This window comes from Hevea brasiliensis, chromosome 16 (genome assembly GCF_030052815.1).
Source record: "Hevea brasiliensis isolate MT/VB/25A 57/8 chromosome 16, ASM3005281v1, whole genome shotgun sequence".
NCBI classification, from domain to species: domain Eukaryota; kingdom Viridiplantae; phylum Streptophyta; class Magnoliopsida; order Malpighiales; family Euphorbiaceae; genus Hevea; species Hevea brasiliensis.
In genome coordinates, this window is record NC_079508.1 from 39,839,623 (window position 1) to 39,845,569 (window position 5,947).

Here is a 5,947-nt window from a genome sequence, read left to right on the forward strand (position 1 = left end):
ACATTCTACCAGAAGAAATCCAGAGAACCGAGGAAGAAACAAAATACACGAGCCGTGTAACTTAACCTGTGTAAATCCTGGAGACCTGTGTAACCTTCTGTGCCAATGTAAGACATACCCATTCAGCTCTAGTAAGTTGCACTGCCCTGGGCGGTGTAGTGATACACGGGCCGCGTATCCGTCGACAATCAGCTTCCTGATTTTGCTCTAGTTGCAGTTTTTGATAGAGAGAAAGACTCTTAACACCTTAGGGACTCAAAAAACCTAGCCCTAGGCCATTTATTATAAATAGAAGAGGCAGCAGCTGACACAGGAGGAAGAGCTTTGTTCTCCATAGACATTCTAGATTTCTTCAATTTTCTATTTTATTTTTTTGTAAGCCATGAACATGAGTGGCTAAGTTCTTAATTCAGTTCAAAGAATTCAAGTTCTTTTGCATGATTTGTAAGACCAAGTTCTTAATTTAATTTATATCTTTTTGAATATTTATTGTTTTATGATTTTATTGTCTTTGATCTATTAAATGATTTGCTAAAAAGGACTATTAGTTAACTGTTTGATGTGATCAATTGCTAGTTCATCTTCATAATCTGTAATTGTTGTGTAAGATTGAACATGAGTAGCAATTAGGTTTTATTGATTATAATCCCAGTTTTCGATAATAACCTAAGGAAAAAATAGGGTGAATTAAATGATTTATGCTTCATAAATTGTTGTTCAGCTTAACTACTTCCTATTCTTAAAGCAGTTATTAATTTGATGAGGATTGCTTAATACCAATTCAGTTAATAATTAGAGTCAACAAGAGTGCTGGGCTCGAATTGATGAGTATAGGGAAGTTAGAGATTTTACCTCGCTGTTTGGTAAATCTACGTTAAGTATTCAATAAGAGATAATTATTTTTCTTTTATCTATGATCGAATCAATGCATTGGAATGTGAATTACCTTGGACTGAAGTTTGTTTAATTTGAGAGTTTCTTATTTAATTTTAGATCTTAAATTTTTATTTTTGATTTCTTCTTTGGATTGTGAATTATCCCCCACCCCCAACATTTGTTTCTTTTTTCATTATACAAGTGCACGAAATTTAATAATTCGGTTTCTAGGGTTTGACCTGGATTTACCACTTATTACAGAAAATATTTCATAACTAGTAATTTCAGTTAATTTAATTTATGGTAGATTCGACAGCCATCAAGAATTTTTGCGCCGTTGCCGGGGACTAAAATTTATTGGATTTTGTGTTTTTGGTGTTAGGATATTCTGTTATTAATTTTGTTTGTGAGTTGTTGCTATTTTTAGGTTTTAAAAAAAAAATTACAGTGTTACGATTCATTAGTAGATTTTTGGTTGAATTTGGAGGGCGGCCCATACCTATTTTGAAGGAAACGATGTTCTTATCAAGACCAATCAATCTATAGGATTCCTTGGCCCCACCCTCTTGAGGCCAAATTCCATTGTTTTCTAGGGTTTTGAGGCATTTTTCTATTTTTACTTTGATTTATTTTTGTTTATGACAAGAACTTCTCACTCTGGTGAGTTGATCTTTGATCCAGAAGTAGAAAAAATAGCTAAACAGTTGAGAAAATTGGCTAAGTAGGCTAAGCAGATTCCGAGCACATCTAAAGGAGTCCAATCACCAAGGGAGTTAAGTTCGGATTCGGATTTGGATTCAAATTCCGAAAACGAAACCATGGCTGCTAGAACCTTGAAAGAGTTGGCTGCTCTTGATCTAAACCAACAGCCTTTGTGTATTCAATACCCTGCTTTAAATGTTGCTTTTGAGTTGAAATCTGGACTAATCCATTTGTTGCCTAAGTTTCATGGTCTTGCAGGTGAGGATCCACATAAGCATTTAAAAGAATTTCATGTTGTGTGTTCCAGCATGAAACCTCAAGGAGTTTCAGAGGATCAAATCAAGCTTCGAGCTTTCCCTTTCTCACTGGAAGGCACAACTATGGATTGGTTATATTACCTTCCTTCTAGATCTGTGAAGCAGATATTTTTGGAGAAGTATTTTTCTGCTTCCTGTGCTACCAACATAAGAAAAGAAATTTGTGGCATCCGGCAGTACAATGGAGAGAGTTTGTATGAGTATTGGGAGAGATTTAAGAAGCTGTGTATAAGTTGTCTCCATCATCAAATAAGTGAGCAGCTTTTGATTCAGTATTTCTATGAGGAACTTCTACCAATGGACCGCAGTATGATAGATGCTGCTAGTGGAGGAGCTTTGGTTGACAAGACACCAGAAGAAGCAAGGAGGCTGATTGCTAACATGGTAGTAAATTCTCAGCAATTTGGAATGAGAATGGATCACATACTTATGAAGGTTAATGAGGTAAGTACATCAAACCTTGAGAAACAGATTTCTGATTTAACTTCTTCGGCGAGGCAATTGGCTGTAAGGAATATGCAAACTGTTAAGGTATGTGGAATTTGTTCGAGTTCAGGTCATGCTACTGACATGTGTCCTGCTTTACAAGAGAATGAATCAATGTAACATGCTAATGCAGTAGGACATTATGGATAGCCACAATGCAGGTATGATCCCTTTTCTAATACTTATAATTTAGGATGGCGAGATCATCCCAATTTGAGTTATGGGAATCAACCGGTGCAAAACCAATACCATCAGCAAAGACCACAAGTGAATCAACCACCTCCAACTCCCTCAAATCAAGGTATGTCACTTGATGAAATTGTTAAGGCTTTGGCTAGAAATACACAACAGTTTCAACAGGAGACCAGAAATAGCATTCAAAACATAGAGAGGTAGATTGGTCAGTTAGCCTCATCTGTGAGTAAGCTGGAAGCTCAAGGTTCTGGAAAGCTTCCATCACAAACAGTCATGAACCCCAGAGAAAATGCAAGTGCTATACTATTGCGGAATGGGAAAGAAGTTGATAACCAGACTCCACATGAGCCAATGAAAAAGAAGAATCAAGGAGCAAAGGAGTCTGAAGTTCCTGAAGTTAAGGTAAATACTGAACCTAAACTAAATAAGGTTAATAATTTCGTTTTTCCTCCATTCCCCTGTAGGTTGGCCAAGACGAAGAAAGAAGAACAAGAGAAAGAAATTTTGGAGACTTTTAGAAAGGTGGAGGTGAATATACCTTTACTTGATGCAATCAAATAAGTTCCCAAGTATGCTAAATTCCTTATGGAGTTATGCACTACAAAGCGCAAGTTGAGGAATAATGAAAAGATCAGTGTGGGGGAAAATGTGTCGGCATTGATTTAGCAAAAATTACCCCCTAAGTGTAAGGATCCAGGTTCGTTTTCTATTCCTTGCATAATAGGTGATTCTAAATTTGAACGTGCAATGGTAGATTTAGGAGCATCTATTAATGTTATGTCAAATTCAGTTTTTCAAACTTTAAATTTGGGTCCTTTGAAAGAAACCAGTGTCATTATTCAGTTAGCTGATCGTTCTAATGCTTACCCATTGGGAGTAGTTAAAGATGTATTGGTGCAGGTTAGAGAATTGATTTTTCATGCAGTTTTTTACATTCTGGATATGGAGGATAGTGTTTCCACATCAAAGTCAGCTTTGATTTTGTTTGAAAGACCTTTCTTAAAAGCTGCCAGGACAAAAATTGATGTGGATTATGGTACTTTAATTATGGAGTTTGATGGAGAGACTGTCAAATTTAATATCTTTGATGCTATGAAGTATCCTGTTGATGACCATTCTGTTTTTTCTATTGATGTTGTTGATACATTTATGCAAGATGTTTTTGAGTTAAGCATGGAGAATGAGTTAGAAGTGGTGATTAGTCAAGGAATTCAAGAAGTCAGTACCAATCAGCCATTAAGTGTAGAGGTTCAAGATGCAATAATGGCATTGCAGTCATTACCTCATGTTCAAAAAAGGTATGGAGTATCAAAGATTGACTTACTCGTATCTCACACAAAATTATTACCTTCTATGGTGCAGGCACCAGTTCTTGAACTCAAGCCTTTACCTGAGCATTTGAAGTATGTTTACTTGGGAGACAATGAGACACTTCCAGTTATCATCTCAAGTAATTTAACAAAGATTCAAGAAGACAGATTGATTAGAGTTCTGAGAGTACACAAGAAAGCAATTGGATGGACAATAGCTGACATCAAAGGTATAAGTCCATTAGTGTGCATGCATAGGATTTTACTGGAGGATGAGCCTAAACCAAGTAGAGAAGCTCAAAGGAGGTTGAACCCATAGATGATGGAGGTTGTGAAGAAGGAGATTTTAAAGCTACTGGATGCAGGAGTTATTTACCCAATTTCTGACAACAAATGGGTAAGTCCAGTCCAAGTAGTGCCAAAAAAATCAAGAGTCACTGTGGTAGCAAATCAAGATAATGAACTTGTTCCAACAAGGACTCAGAGTGGATGGCGAATGTGCATAGACTATCGCAAGCTGAATTCAACAATAAGGAAGGACCACTTCCCACTGTCATTCATTGATCAGATGCTTAAGCGGTTAGCAGGTAAGTCTTATTTCTGCTTTCTTGATGGCTTTTCTGGATATAATCAAATTGCGATTGCACCGGAGGATCAAGAGAAGACTACCCTCAGTTGCCCTTTTGGAACTTTTGCTTTTAGAAGGATGCCCTTCGGGCTTTGTAATGCACCTGCCACATTTCAGAGATGCATGATGAGCATATTTTCAGATTACATTGATACTTGCATTGAGGTGTTCATGGATGATTTTATTGTGTATGGAGATTCATTTGATGCATGTAACATCATTTGACTTCTTTTCTTGAGAGATGCATTGAGAAAATTCTTATTTTAAATTATGAGAAGTGTAATTTTATGGTGGAATAGGGGATTGTTTTGGGTCATATTGTCTCTAATAGGGGTATTGAGGTGGATAAATCTAAAATTGATTTAATTGTGAACTTACCCTACCCCACAACTGTGAGAGAAGTACGCTCTTTTCTTGGTCATGCAGAATTCTATCGCAGGTTCATTAAGGATTTCTATAAGATAGCATTGCCTTTGTCTAGACTCTTGCAAAAAGATGTTTCTTTTGAGTTGAGTGAAGAGTGTAAGGAGGCTTTTGACAAATTGAAATTTACATTGACATCACCCTCTATTATCCAGGTTCCTGATTGACAATACTGTTTGAAATTATATGTGATGCGAGTAATTATGCAGTGGGAGCAGTTTTAGGACAGTGTGTTGGGAAGCTCTTTCATGTGATTTATTTTGCATCCAGAACACTCAATTCAGCTCAGCACAATTGTTCTACGACCAAAAAAGAGTTTTTGGCTATAGTTTTTGCTTTAGATAAATTTTGATCATATTTGCTTGGTTCTAAAATAATTATCTTCTCTTATCATGCAGCGTTGAAATATCTCTTGGCAAAGAAGGAAGCAAAACCAAGGTTAATTAGATGGATCCTTCTGCTGCAAGAATTTGATCTTCAAATCAAAGATAAGAAAGGAGCTGAGAACCTGGTAGTAAATCATTTAAGCAGGTTAGTGACACAAGAAGAGCAAATTCCTTTGCAGGAATTTTTTTTCTGATGAGCAGTTATTTAAATTGCAAGGTATGATCCCTTGGTATGCTGATTTGGTGAATTATTTGGTTACTAAGGTTGTGCCTTTTGATTTGAGTAGAGCTAAGAAAGAGAAATTGAAAAGTGAGGCTAAGTATTATGTGTGGGATGACCTGTATTTGTGGAAATTTTGTTCAAATCAAATTATTAGGAGATATGTTCCTGATAATGAGATTCAATCTATTCTTGCTTTTTGTCATGCCTATATATGTGGAGGTCATTTTGGACCCAAGAGAACAGGTAGAAAAATATTAGACTATGGTTTTTACTGGCCCACTATATTTCGTGATTCATATTTAATTTGTAAAAATTGTGAACAATGTCAAAGAACAGGAAGTTTAACCCATAAGAATGAGATGATTTAGAATCCAATACTTGTTTGTGAGATTTTTGATATG

The 5,947-nt window shown here is 36.2% G+C and overlaps 1 non-coding gene across 1 annotated transcript; it reads right to left on the reverse strand.

The window, feature by feature from the left end:
- Positions 1-2,039: 2,039 nt before the first annotated feature.
- LOC131175114 (small nucleolar RNA R71) lies at positions 2,040-2,146 on the reverse strand. Its single transcript, XR_009145275.1, has one exon. It is a non-coding gene; the product is annotated as a small nucleolar RNA R71 (small nucleolar RNA).
- Positions 2,147-5,947: the final 3,801 nt, after the last annotated feature.